Source organism: Coenobita brevimanus, chromosome 109, assembly GCF_032717465.1.
Source record: "Coenobita brevimanus isolate Jiangsu-jjx chromosome 109, ASM3271746v2, whole genome shotgun sequence".
NCBI classification, from domain to species: Eukaryota; Metazoa; Arthropoda; class Malacostraca; order Decapoda; family Coenobitidae; genus Coenobita; species Coenobita brevimanus.
Genome location: NC_137062.1, coordinates 35,707,318 through 35,721,944, shown reverse-complemented (window position 1 = coordinate 35,721,944; position 14,627 = coordinate 35,707,318). Strand labels below are relative to the sequence as shown.

Genomic DNA, 14,627 nt, shown 5'->3' with positions numbered 1-14,627 from the left:
GTGGTGTGATGTGATGTTGTTGTGGTTGTCGTGGTAATGTGATGTGGTGGTGGTTGTCGTGGTGTGGTGACGAGAGGGGTCTTGTGTTATTTACTGTGCTGGTGGTGTAATGTGCTATGGTAGTGTTGGTGTGGTGGAGTGGTTATATACTGTGGTAGTGTAATGTGCTATGGTAGTGTTGGTGTGGTGGAGTGGTTATATACTGTGATGTGTAATGTGCTGTGGTAGTGTTGGTGTGGTGGAGTGGTTATATACTGTGGTAGTGTAATGTGCTATGGTGGTGTTGGTGTGGTGGAGTGGTTATATACTGTGATGTGTAATGTGCTGTGGTAGTGATGGTGTAGAGTGTTGTGGTAGTAATGATGACAGGGTGTGGGTGAGTCACTAAGGGAAGCTGTAGGTTAGGCAGTCAGCAGGCCAAGTGACACCACGCCTGCAGCCTCACCCACCACCAAAACATAAAGAAAATGGCTGGGGATAAAGGTGACACCAGGCATTTAAGGGTGACACTGGCCAGCTGGGTAGGGTAGGGTGGGGCGGGGCTGGGTCAGGAAGGGCAGGGTAGGGTTGGACAGGTGGGTATAGTGTGGCTTGGTATGGGGTATGGCTAGGGCAATGGGTACGGTATGGTATGGTATGGTAGTGTGACATCAGCAGGTGGTGGTGTAGGGCGGCATCAGGGGGAGGCAGCGGGGCGGGCAGACAAGGGTGTGGGGTGGGTAGTGTAGCAGACAACATGAGGGCGGCGGCTGGTGTGGTGGTGGTGGTGGTGGTGATGGGTGGGTGGCTTACCCCGGGCGAGGCAGTGAGGGTGTATGAGGTCACAGGGGCAGGGTGGGAGGCGCTCTCATGCTGGGCCCCGAGGGTCCCGGGGGCCCGGGGTCCCGGGGCGGCCGGCACGGGGCTCACACTGTGGGCACTGACGCCCTGGCCGCTACTGCAGTGCCATGGTGGGCCAGGGGGCAGGGCAGGGCACGTGTGGGGCGGGGCGGGGCGGGGCTAAGGCACTCTGGCGGCACTGGCACTGGCAGTGACGGTGGCGGCGGCGGCAGTGCCAGCCAGCACTCAAGATGGCGGTGGGTGGTGGCGGCTGGCCTGGCCTGCGGTGCAGTGCCGTGCGGGGCGGGGGCGGCGGCTACGGCGGCCCTGCTGCTGCGTGCAGCGTGTGAGGGGCGTGCCGGTGGGCGTGCGGGCGGGTGCACGTGCAGGCAAGAACACTGAGCACGTCGGCACGACTACTGGCACTGCGCGCTCCGCTGCTGTATGGCTGTGGCACCCTGGCGGCACTGACCCACTCCACACCAGGTGCAGATAGCAACTGGCGGAGGCGCGTGCCGCCCGGCGCAGCGACACCCGCGCAGCCGCACCAACCCGCCACGCCCGCACCGCACACACACGCACGCACGCACACACGCACGCAACTCCACGCACATCGATCCCACACACACCTGCCACCACCACCACACCACCATCACCACCACCACCACACGCACTCACCTCACCACACATCACACCACACCACAGCAGCATCACCACGCCAGGTCAGGCAGGGTGTTGTGGGATGGCGTGGCAGGGGCGGCGGCAGGGGAGACGCGGGTGAGGGAAGGGCAGGATGAGGGGAGGGCAGGGTGCGGGGAGGGGAGGGGTGGGGTGGGGCAGGTGGCACAAGTGGTGGGGTGGCTGACGTAACAACACGTTGCTGATAAGGCCCACACTCACTAATATCCCATCACCCATAACACCACAACACACCACCACACCACACCACACCAGCAGTCACCAAATAAGACCATTACCACCACAGAACACCACACCATACCATATCACACCACACCACCACCATACCACACTACATCACACCGCACCATACCACAAAAAACGCACACACACACACAAACAAGGAAGAGCAAAGAAAGACAGGATGCATAGAGAGAGAGAGAGAGAGAGAGAGAGAGAGAGAGAATCCCCTAATTATTTTATTCCTTTCTCACGAATCTCATTAGCTTTGGACATGAATTTGTGTGTACAGGAACCAATGACCTCACACACACACACACACACACACACACACACACACACACACACACGAAACTCCCCCCTCCCCCACACACACACAATGAAAACACACCCACTCACTTACCCACCCACCCACATACAAATACACGAAAACTCACATGCGCGCACACACACACACACACACACACACACACACACACACACACACACACACACACACACACACGCACGCACGCACGCACGAGCGCGCGCTTTTACTCTAACCTGACAGAAGATCCCTAACCCCTTTCAGCTCAGGTGATGGCCAGGTGTAGTCAGACTGGAGGCTTGATTTGACTGGTAACCAAGGAGACTCATGGCTCAGGTGATGGTCAGGTGTAGTCAGACTGGAGGCTTGATTTGACTGGTAACCAAGGAGACTCATGGCTCTGTTGATGGTCAGGTGTAGTCAGACTGGAGGCTTGATTTGACTGGTAACCAAGGAGACTCATGCCTCTGTTGATGGTCAGGTGTAGTCAGACTGGAGGCTTGATTTGACTGGTAACCAAGGAGACTCATGCCTCTGTTGATGGCCAGGTGTAGTCAGACTGGAGGCTTGATTTGACTGGTAACCAAGGAGACTCATGCCTCTGTTGATGGTCAGGTGTAGTCAGACTGGAGGCTTGATTTGACTGGTAACCAAGGAGACTCATGCCTCTGTTGATGGCCAGGTGTAGTCAGACTGGAGGCTTGATTTGACTGGTAACCAAGGAGACTCATGCCTCTGTTGATGGCCAGGTGTAGTCAGACTGGAGGCTTGATTTGACTGGTAACCAAGGAGACTCATGCCTCTGTTGATGGCCAGGTGTAGTCAGACTGGAGGCTTGATTTGACTAGCAACCAAGGAGACTCACTCATAACTAAGGCTGAACTCTTTCTGTTCTAACTTGGCCTAAAACTGCTATTTCTCCATCATGAATGGTGAGTTGTGGCAATGGATTAGCGCTATAATATGATGCTAGTCACGAAGAAGTGCTATAGGGGGGATGCAGGGCTGCAGTACTGTCTCTGCTGCTGAGCTATGTGAAGATGGCAGAGAGAGAGAGAGAGAGAGAGACAGAGAGAGAGAGAGAGAGAAACAAGGTCATGATCCTACCCATGACCTCTCCCTCCACAGGTCTCTCTCTCTCTCTCTCTCTCTCTCCCACTTCCTACCTGCTCACTATTACCAGGTGATCAGATTTGAGGCTTGATTTGACTAGTAACCAAGGAGATTCACACTCATAACCCTCTAACTTTCCTTCCTCATTTCCAACCTGCCATTTTTTTTTTCCCAGGTGTAGTCAGACACGAAGGTTTGATTTGACTAGTAACCAAGGAGACTTAATCCTACCTCATGCCTAACCTAACCTTCCCAGATCAGTTGATGGCCAGGTGTAGTCAGATTGGAGGCTTGCTTTGACTAGTAACCAAGGAGACTCGTACCTCATTAACCTAACCTAACCCCTTCCAGATCAGTTGATGGGCAGGTGTAGTCAGATTAGAGGCTTGATTTGACTAGTAACCAAGGAGACTCGTACCTCATTAACCTAACCTAACCCCTTCCAGATCACGTGATGGCCAGGTGTAGGCAGATTAGAGGCTTGTTTTGACTAGTAACCAAGGAGACTCATTTCTCCCTCATTAACCTAACCTTAACCCTTCCAGATCAGTTAATGGGCAGGTGTAGTCAGATTAGAGGCTTGATTTGACTAGTAACCAAGGAGACTCGTACCTCATTAACCTAACCTAACCCCTTCCAGATCACGTGATGGCCAGGTGTAGGCAGATTAGAGGCTTGTTTTGACTAGTAACCAAGGAGACTCATTTCTCCCTCATTAACCTAACCTTAACCCCTTCCAGATCACGTGATGGCCAGGTGTAGTCAGATTAGAGGCTTGATTTGACTAGTAACCAAGGAGACTCATTTCTCCCTCATTAACCTAACCTTAACCCTTCCAGATCAGTTGATGGGCAGGTGTAGTCAGATTAGAGGCTTGATTTGACTAGTAACCAAGGAGACTCATTCCCACCTCATTAACCTAACCTTAACCCTTCCAGATCAGTTGATGGGCAAGTGTAGTCAGATTAGAGGCTTGATTTGACTAGTAACCAAGGAGACTCATTTCTCCCTCATTAACCTAACCTTAACCCTTCCAGATCAGTTGATGGGCAGGTGTAGTCAGATTAGAGGCTTGATTTGACTAGTAACCAAGGAGACTCGTACCTCATTAACCTAACCTTAACCCTTCCAGATCAGATGATGGCCAGGTGTAGTCAGACTGGAGGCTTAATCTGACTAGTAACCAAGGAGACTCATTCCTACCTCATAACTAACAACCTTTTTCAGCTCGCGATGGCCAGATGTAGTCAGATTAGAGGCTTGATTTGACTAGTAACCAAGGAGACTCAGTCCTACCTCATAAACCTAACCTAACCCCTTCCAGATCAGATGATGGCCAGGTGTAGTCTGATTGGAGGCTTGCTTTGACTAGTAACCAAGGAGACTCATGCCTAACCCATACTTAAAGTTTACCAAATTTCAATCAAGCATGGCTCAGTACTCAAGTTAGATGACTTCGGAAGCTCCCTAACACCTCTTCCTTACCGATTTATTCCTGATTCTGCTCCGTTACTGTATTCTTGTGTTTTATTCATGCAATCTATAGGAAGCTCCCTAACACCTCTTCCTTACCGATTTATTCCTGATTCTGCTCCCTTAATATATTCTTGTGTGTTATTCATGCACTCTAAGTCGATATTGAAATGATACATGAAGCAAACCAGGGGATATTAAGTAGCAGTTTGGTAAAATAAATCGCTTAGGAAGCGGTGTTTGGGGACCTCCTCACTAAACGAAAATACGGTCCAATGGCTAATATGTTCGATGGTTAAAAAGCTCCTTAACACCACCTCATCACCGACTTATCTTTATATATGGGTATTTATCATACTGTACGTTATTTATGCAGAGTATGGTGATATAAGAATAACATATGAGGATGGTACGGCACAAGAGGCAAAATAAATCGCTCAGGAAAAGGTGTTAGGGAACCTCCTTACCCGAGAAAAATACAGGCCTACAGTGTGTTTGTTATTACCTGGCAAATATCCCTTAACGCCTTTCAACAGGTTAATTAATGCACTGCTTAACCCTTTCCCTGGATCTCACAAAGGTGTATGAGGTTTTGTGTGTGTGTGTGTGTGTGTGTGTGTGTGTGTGTGTGTGTGTGTGTGTGTGTGTGTGTGAGAGAGAGAGAGAGAGAGAGAGAGAGAGAGAGAGAGAGAGAGAGAGAGAGAGAGAGAGATGGGGGAGAACGAAGGAGGAAGGAGAATGAAGAAAAGGAGGAGGAGGAGGAGGGAGGGAGGTCGGATCCTGCTTGCGTAATGGCTCTACTTGAGGCAGGAGAGAGAGAGAGAGAGAGAGAGAGAGAGAGAGAAACCCCATCTTAAGTACCTGAAACTGATCCCTTTCTAAAGCCTTCCACACACACACACACACACACACACACACAGGTTGTTTAGGTAGGTATGTGATTGTTCTATAGCCGTTTCACACACACACACACACACACACAAAGGTTGTTTCGGTGGTTATGTGCTTTTTATGTAGCCACGTTTCACACACACACACACACACACACACACACACACACACACACACACACACACACACCATCTTTCCACCCTATCAATTTACAAACACAATTCTTCCAACTAATTCTCTCTAATATCACAGAAGCAAATTACAGCTCTCTCTCCATGCCTAGAACCATGTATGAGTGTTAATCTATTGCTACAACTCAGTACTCAAAACAGACAGAAGCCAATTTTAAACCAAGAGTAAAATAAGTCTAGTAACCAAGGAGACTCATTCCTACCTCATAATTACAGCTTTTCAATTCTCAAACCAACACAACTTTGTACTCATATTCATGCTACTGTTGTTATGCTGCCTTACAATCTATCTATCTATTACCAGACGCCTCAAACACGTATGGGATGGCCACAAACAAATCGCCTCCATGTCGCCCTGTTCAACGCCATTTCGCTGCCTTGCTCCCAGCTCAAACCCACCTCTCATATACCTCACCACTCCATCCCTCCATCTCACCCTTGGCCTCCCCATTCCTCTCCCCCCTTCCACCTCACTCGCATACATTCTCCTCGTTAGTCTCTCATTCTCCATCCTCTTCACATGGCCAAACCACCTCAATGTATTTCCCCTATCATTCTTTTTCTGTGTCTGATGGTGAAGATGGAGAGTGAGAGACTGACGGGAAGAGTGTAAGTGAGTGAGATGGAGGCCAAAAATGAGATGGAGGGATGGAGTGAGGTGTATGAGGGAGGGGGGTGTGAGCAGGGAGCAGGGCAGTGAAATGGTGGGGGACAGGGCGACATGAAGGTGATTTGTTTGTGGCCACCCCTCACAGGACATTCTTACAAACAGGTGTAAAAACAATCAGGTGAATACAGACTCGTTAAGGACATACACAAGGTAGCCTGCTAACCCAGTGAGGCGACGGCCCTTGACCTGAGAGTGCGACTAAACCACTTGATATGCGCTAAGGAAGGTCCAGCACGAGTTGAATACGATCATGTGCTGAGAACAGGCGAGAATAACCATAAGGAAAGCATGAATCAACTCTTACAATGAAGGCCTATACCCTTTCTACTCCAACCTGGCCTAAAATTACTCTCTCTCCAACTTGATTTTTTTTTTTTTGTGAGGAAGAAAGAACCAAAGGCAACGAGCCCGCAAAACTGTTCCTTCCGAGAGAAAAACAAAATGCAAGAGAGAGCCAAATTCAAGATCGCTGAGATGAGCTGGTAAAATGCTAGTCAACTGTAACAAATGAAGTCCTATACTCTTTTCACTCTAACTTGGCCTAAAATTACCATCACTCCAACTTGAACGCTGAGTTGAACTAGTGAAATTCTATACCCTTTCTACTCTAACTTGGCCTAAAATTACTCTCTCCAACTTGAATGCTGAGCTGAGCTGTAAAATTCTATCCCTTTCTACTTTAACCTGGCCTAAATTATCACCTCTCTATCTTGAATACTGAGTTGTACTGGGAATGACAATATAAGAGAATGACCGCCGAAAGAAAGGCATAACTTTTAAAAACAGGTGTTGTTCTATACCCATTTCATTCTAACTTGGCCCAAAATTACCACCTCACCATCCTGAAAGCTGAGTTGAGCTGGTCAAATTCTATACCCTTTCTACTCTAACTTGGCCTAAATTTTCACCTCTCTATCTTGAACGCTGAGTTGGAAGAACAGAGTGGCACTAGATTATGATACTAGTCACGATGCAGTGCTATGGAAAGTACAGTGTATAGAGATAGCACTGTCTTTCTGTCACTGAGCTACGTGAAGTAAGCGCACAAGGATGAAAATCTGGGTCTGTCTGTCTGCTTCCAGAAGCCATGCTCCCTTAACGAGTGGCCGTTTGTCTTTGAGTTAGCTGTTTTACGGGGAGGGGCACTAACCCTCCACCAACCCACTTGTTGACACGTAGGGAGCACATATAGGTTGGTTATATGGTTACCACCCAGCGTTGTAAATGGTTTCCTGGCTTACAGGAAACCATTAGACTTGTCACTCAAAGTAATGCCACCTGAAAATGAAAGAATAATAAAAAGCGACAGGAAAGATGAGAGAAATAGGAAGAAAGGAGGACAGACACAGAAAAAGGATGATAATGGTGAAGCAAGAAGTAGGCAGCACTACATATGGTGAGTGGATGATGGTGATAAATAGGAAGAGAGGAAGGCAGACACAGTAAAAGAATGACAGAGGTGAAGGAATAAGTAAGTTTATATTAAAAAAAAATATATATATGATATTTTCTGGGGGAAGGCATCTCTACCATGTAAAGATAACCGTATACACTGTACTTGGTAATCACAAAGAAGCAGGATTTGTGTGTGTGGGGGGGAGGGGAAGGCAAAGACGAGAATGGGGATGAGATGCAGCGTAAGGCTCCGAAAATAGCATTATAGATTTGCAGATTAACCTTTAAGTCGGCCAGCAGACAATGATATCACAAGACTCATTCAGTATTCAACTGACTCTTACCCAAACTCCATAAAACCGAGCCTGAGTAACAGTTCCATTCATTAATATTGTTGTATCGCTTATAATGGCCCCAACATACTTACATACACCTGCCTTGGTCACCTAATGGCAGCTCTCCACACTATTGTATCTCTGGCATTATACATATTTAGTTCCTTGTCTTTAAGGTCACACTCTATGACCTTATCCTAGATCTTTTTCAGTCTGCCTCTCGCAACCCTATCCCCGACGTTCACACTTCTCACTGTCCGCACCCAGCTGTCATCCTCCATCCTCTCCACATGCCCAAACCATCTCAATCTAGCCCTCCTCATTTGCCATCCTCCATCCTCTCCACATGCCCAAACCATCTCAATCTACCCCTCCTCATTTGTCAACCACCATCCTCTCCACATGCCCAAACCATCTCAATCTACCCCTACTTATTTGTCATCCATCATCCTCTCCACATGCCCAAACCGTCTCAATCAACCCCTCCTCATCACAACACCAATACACTCCAGTTCCATCCTTCCTCTCAACTCTTCAATACAGCACTGTCAATCTCACTTATTACATGACCATTCTCCAGAGGTTCAACATTATCAACTAACTATCTATCCATTGCCAGACACCTTAATCCCGTACGGGGTGGCCACAAACAAATCGCCCCCATGTCGCCCTGTCCCCCGCCATTTCATTGCTCTGCTCCCAACTCACACCCACCTCTCTCATATACCTCTCCACTCCATCCCTCAATCTCATCCTTGGCTTTCCCCCCCCTCCCCCCCTCCAACTCACTCACATACATTCTCCTCGTCAGTCTCTTATCATTTAACCTCTCCAGTAAATCACCGTACAGACTAGGTTATCTGCCCACCCTAACGACCCAATTAAAAGGTCATTTCTCCATCTAACATCACCCTTGACTTCCCAGCTCGTATTCTCACTGATTAAGGGTGCTCTCTAACACCGCGTTCTTACTGATTTAGTTTTCAATATGGCTGGTTAGTATCCCTTTGGACGTTATTTATGCAAAGGACGGTGATATTGGAAGGATTTATGTAAGACAATAGGACAGTAAGGTGCAACAGTATAAGTCGCTTAGGAAAAGATGTTAGGGCACTTTCTCAACTAAGTACCAGCCCTAGAGTACTTCCAACTATATCTTCAAGTTTTCTATCAACCCATCTATTGCCAGACGCCTTAATCCCGCACGGGGTGGCCACAAACAAATCGCCTCCATGTCGCCCTGTCCCCTGCCACTTCACTACCCTGCTCCCAGCTCACACTCCCTCTCTCATATACCTCTCCACTCCATCCCTCCATCTCATCCTTGGCCTCCCCCTCCCTCTCCCCCCTCCACCTCACTCACATACACTCTCCTCGTCAGTATAAATCTAAGACCACATTATTTTCCTAGTCCGTATCAACCAACGGAAATGTTCTGTTAAGAGAGAGAGAGAGAATGTTACAGCAATATGGGTAGCCAAAACCACCTCCAGTCCACAACACCCCCCCTGTAGCTTTCCCACACCACAAATGTTTTACCAACACACACACACACACACACACACACACACACACACACACACACACACACTTTCACAATGCAATCATGACCACAAACTTCCCCCTCCTCTCTCTCTCTCTCTCTCTCACCCTCTCTCTATCCATTCCCAGATGCCTTAATCACATACGGGGTGGCCACAAACAAATCGCCTCCAAGTCGCCCTGTCCCCCGCCATTTCACTGCCCTGCTCCCAATTCACACACACCCTCTCTCATAAACCTCTCCAATCCATCCCTCCATGTCATCCTTGGCTTCCCCCTCCCTCTCTCCCCCTCCACCTCACTCACATACACTCTCCTCGTCAGTCTCTCACTCTCCACCTTCTCACATTTACAATACACCCACCAGTACACCTATCACACAAAGGCAACTATTAAAACTTTCAACATACCGGTATCTCTTTTAAAATCCATTTCTTACTATTTCTAAACAAATTAATCCAACTACAGACTTCTCAGTAAATCCAATAAAATCCAATTAATCCTCACAGAAATACATGTTTTATAATCCACTCTCTCACTCCTATTTCATCATCTAGCCACCTCAAATTTCCCTATTCCAATTTCAATGCTTCATACTATTTTTTTACTAAAATTCTCCCTTCTCCCACACTTACCTCATTTCTATCTATCTATCTATTGTCAGACGCCCCAATCCCACATGGGGTGGCCACAAACAAATCGCCTCCACGCCACCCTGTCCCCCGCCATTTCACTGCCCTGCTCCCAATTCACACACCCCTCTCTCATATACCTCTCCACTCCATCTCATCCTTGGCCTTCCTCATTTCCCATTCATATGTAATTACCTATCTACAGCCAGACGCCTCAATCCTGCAAGGGGCGGCCACAAACAAATCACCTCCATGCCATTAAGCTGACTTACCCCCAACCACTCGTATTTAAACGCCTTTGATTTAGTGACTTATCTTTCATCTTGCTTTCTTAGGATGACTTTTCTAACTGGCAGGGGTACACACAGTTCTCATTCACCCCTTCAATACGAGATCGTTGCTAAATTGAGCACGATGGTTTAGCGGTATCAAGCACAAATAGCAAAAGGTCACAGTACTGAAAGGGTTAAATAATTCCTAATGCTCACCTTCCCTCTCAACCTCTTTCTTCTTCTAAAGACTTTTCTCTTTTTTCCTTATTCTTCTATCCTCATTTCCCTCCTCCTCCTCTTCCTCCATGAATTTCTCCACCTTCTCCATATACTGTTTCTTCCTCTTCCAGTATCATCTTCCTCCTCCTCCTCTTCCACATCCTTCTTCTTCCATCCTACTCCTCCTCCTCCTCTTCCTCAAATTGCTCCACCCTCCTTTCTCTTCCTCCCATACTGTGCTTTTGTCAGTGCACTTACACATTGGAACGAAACATCAGCAATTATTCCTCTTGTCACTGGACAATCTTGGAGGTCAGAAATAAGCCCAGTGTATCCTGGCTAAACGTTAACAAAGCAGACTACGTTGCCTCAGTGTGAGTAGTGACGTCACGACCAATCACAGGCCGTTTCAGTCACGTGATTTTTCGGCTGCTTTACCTATTATTTTTTCATGTTTCTGCACATTTTGGGGGGAAATAATGGTTGACATAGTTATTTTCTGCGTATTTTGTACCCACAGAAGTATCTAACTTAAAAAAAAATTTGACCGGAAACTCGTCTATTCCACTCACTGTTCCTTCCTATTCTTCTTCTATGCTCTTCTTCCAGCTCCTCCTACTCCTCAAATTCCTCCATTTCTTTCTTTTGCATACTCTTCCACGCTCTTCTTCCTCTTCAAATTCCTCCATCCCTTCCTTGATAATCTATGTTCCTCTCCCTTCTCCTCTTCAAATTCCTCCACTTCTTCTCCATATTCTTGTGCGTTCCTCTTCCTTCTCCTCCTCAAATTCCTCCACCCCTTTTCTCTTCCATAGCATGCCCTCTTCTATGCTCCTCTTCCTCAAATTCTTCCTCCCCTTTCTTCCTCCATATTATTCTACACTCCTCTTCCTTCTCCTCCTCAAATTCTCCACCCCTTTCCTCCTCCATAGCATGCCCTCTTCTACGCTCCTCTTCCTTCTCCTCCAATTCCTCCATCCCTTTTCCTCCTCCATAACATGCTCACTTCTATGCTCCCCTTCCTCCTCCTCCTCCTCAAATTCCTCCTCCCCTTTCTTCCACCATTATATTCTACACTCCTCTTCCTTCTCCTCCTCAAATTCCTCCACCCCTTTTCTCTTCCATATCATGTTCTCTTCTAAGTTCCCCTTCCTCCTCCTCTTCCTCAAATTCCTCCACCCCTTTCCTCCTCCATAGTATACTGTCTTCTAGGCTCCTCTTTCTCCTCCTCCTCCTCCTCAAATTCCTCCTCCCCTTTCCTCCTCCACAGCTGTTCTCTCCCTCTCTACTCACTTCCCTCCCAACCCAATGGAATGTGGTCAACAAACTCAGCCCCTGGAGGGAGGAAGGGAAGGAGGGAGGGAAGGAGGGAGGGAAAGGGGAAGGGAGGGAGTGACAGAAGGAATGGGATGGAGAAAGATGGAGGGAAGGAGGGAAAGAGGGTGGGATGAAGGAAGAGGGAAGGAAGGAGGGAAAGAGGGTGGGATGAAGGAAGAGGGAAGGAAGGAGGGAAAGAGGGTGGGATGAAGGAAGATGGAAGGAAGGAGGGAAAGAGGGTGGGATGGAGGAAGATGGAGGGGGGAGGGAGGGGTATGGGTATGGCGGAGGGTGAATGAGAGGGAGGGGAAGGTATGTATGAGATGAAACGAGAGGGAATGGGGCAGAGGGGTGGCAGGGAGAAAGAGGGAAGGTTTGGGGGATACAAGTGGGTGGAGGGAGGTAGACAGTGAGGAGGAAGGGAGAGGAGGGGTGTGAGGAGGAAGAAAAGGGAGTGCAGGTATGTGGGTGGGGAGAAAAAGGGAGGAGAGGAGGTAAGGAAGGGTTGGCCAGATGCAGGAGAGTGAAGAGAGGTAAGGAGGGGTGAGAGGAGGAAGAAAAGGGAGTGCAGGTATGTGGGTGGGGAGATAAAGGGAGGGGAGGGAGTAGGGGAGGGCTGGCCACTACAGATTCTAAGGTATGCTTCCCCCCACTGGCAAAATACCTGTGCTGCACCTGCCACCTTACATACTAACCTTTCTACATCCTATTTTCAATTCCAACTGCCTTTTCAATCTCAACAAGTCTCTTTTTAACCAAATTTGTGACTCTGTATGTAAAAACCATGTCCTCACTTTTAATATATGTTAAATTTTGGTTGGTGAATGAATGAATGTGTTCTATTTCACCCAGCTCCCTCTACCTATTCATATATTTTCCTACAGGGTCATAGGTAGTGGTGACTATCATGCACTCACTTCATGTAGTGTTACCTACTTCCTTCAGCTGTGACATTCTTTTTCTGTGTCTGCCCTCTTCCCTTATTTCTTCCATCTTTCCTGTAATTTTTTATTACTCTTCTTTCCTTTACAGGTGGCTTTACATTGAGTGACAAGCCTAATGGTTTCCTGTAAGCCAGGAAACCATTTACAAAGCTGGGTGGTAACCATATAACCAAACCATACGTGTTCCCCACGCATCAACAAGTGGACTGGCACAGGGTTAGTGCCCCTCCCCGCAAAACAACTATAGACAAACAGACACCCCTTAAGGGTTTATGGCGTCTGGCTACAGATTGAAAGATTATTATTTTTATTATTATTACTACATTATTATCACCATTATTATTGTTGCTGTTATTATTATTAGTGTCCCTCCCCATAAAACAACTAACTGAAGGACAAACGGCCAGCCCTTATGAGATTATGGCGTCTGGCTATAGATACATAAACAGTCCTGGGAAAAGGTCCAACTGCTCATAAAGTACGTATAATTAATTGCCAAACGAAGGACACACACACACAAAATCTTCCTCAATTACTCTTCCTCCAAAAATCCGATAAAAGAACCAAAAGAGTAGGTCGTATGTGAGTATATCCGGGTCCCAGGGTGGAATGTGTCTCTCCCCACCCACACCGCTGCTAATTTATGCCACAACACCCACTCCCACCCATATATAATTACCTCGTCCCCACACCACCACCCACTTCTCGTTAAGTCACCCTTACCTCTCTCTATAGCCTGTATTCTCCCTAACACCTCTTCCTTAGTGATTTATTTCCCAACCTCTTTCTCACTGTCACCCCTACCACTCTCTATAGCCTGTATTCTCCCTAACACCTCTTCCTTAGTGATTTATTTTCACAGCCCATTCCTCTTTTAGTCACCTTTACCACTCTCTATGGCCTGTATTCCCTAACACCTCTTCCTTAGTGATTTATTTCCCAACCTGTTTCTCGTTGTCATCCTTACCACTCTCTATGGCCTGTATTCTCCCTAACGCCTCTTCCTTAGTGATTTATTTCCCAACTCTTTCCTCTTTTAGTCACCTTTACCACTCTCCATGGCCTGTATTCTCCCTAACACCTTTTCCTTAGTGATTTATTTCCCAACCCATTTCTTGTTGACACCCTTACCACTCTCTATAGCCTGTATTCTCCCTAACACCTCTTCCTTAGTGATTTATTTCCCAACCTGTTTCTCACTGTCACACTTACCTCTCTCTATGGCCTGTATTCTCCCTAACACCTCTTCCTTAGTGATTTATTTTCCAACCTGTTTCTTGTTGTCACCCTTACCACTCTCCATGGTCTGTATTTTCCCTAACACCTTTTCCTTAGTGATTTATTTGCCAACCTGTTTCTCACTGTCACCCTTACCACACTCTCTATGGCCTGTATTCTCCCTAACACCTTTTCCTTTGTGATTTATTTTGGATAAGGTTGGTTAATATCCTTTTGTGCGCTATATATGCAGAGTGTGGCGATATCTGATTGATTTAGGTAACACAGAAAATGACAGTAAGGTGTAATACAAAATAAATCACTTAGGAAACAGTGTTAGGGAGCTCTATGCCCTAAAGTCTTGTTAGTTA

General features: G+C 47.2%; 1 protein-coding gene across 4 annotated transcripts in view; it reads right to left on the bottom strand.

Annotated features, from left to right (window-relative positions):
* Gbeta13F (guanine nucleotide-binding protein subunit beta-1) overlaps window positions 1-14,627 on the bottom strand; it is a 69,150-nt gene that overhangs the window by 39,330 nt on the left and 15,193 nt on the right. Inside the window, exon 1 of one of the 4 annotated variants that reach the window (XM_080285933.1) lies at window positions 793-914. The exons of the other annotated variants lie outside the window; for them this stretch is intronic. The gene's annotated coding sequence lies outside the window, so the exon portion shown is untranslated. Of the gene's footprint in view, window positions 1-792; window positions 915-14,627 lie in introns of those variants that run through there. 4 annotated transcript variants of the gene reach the window in all.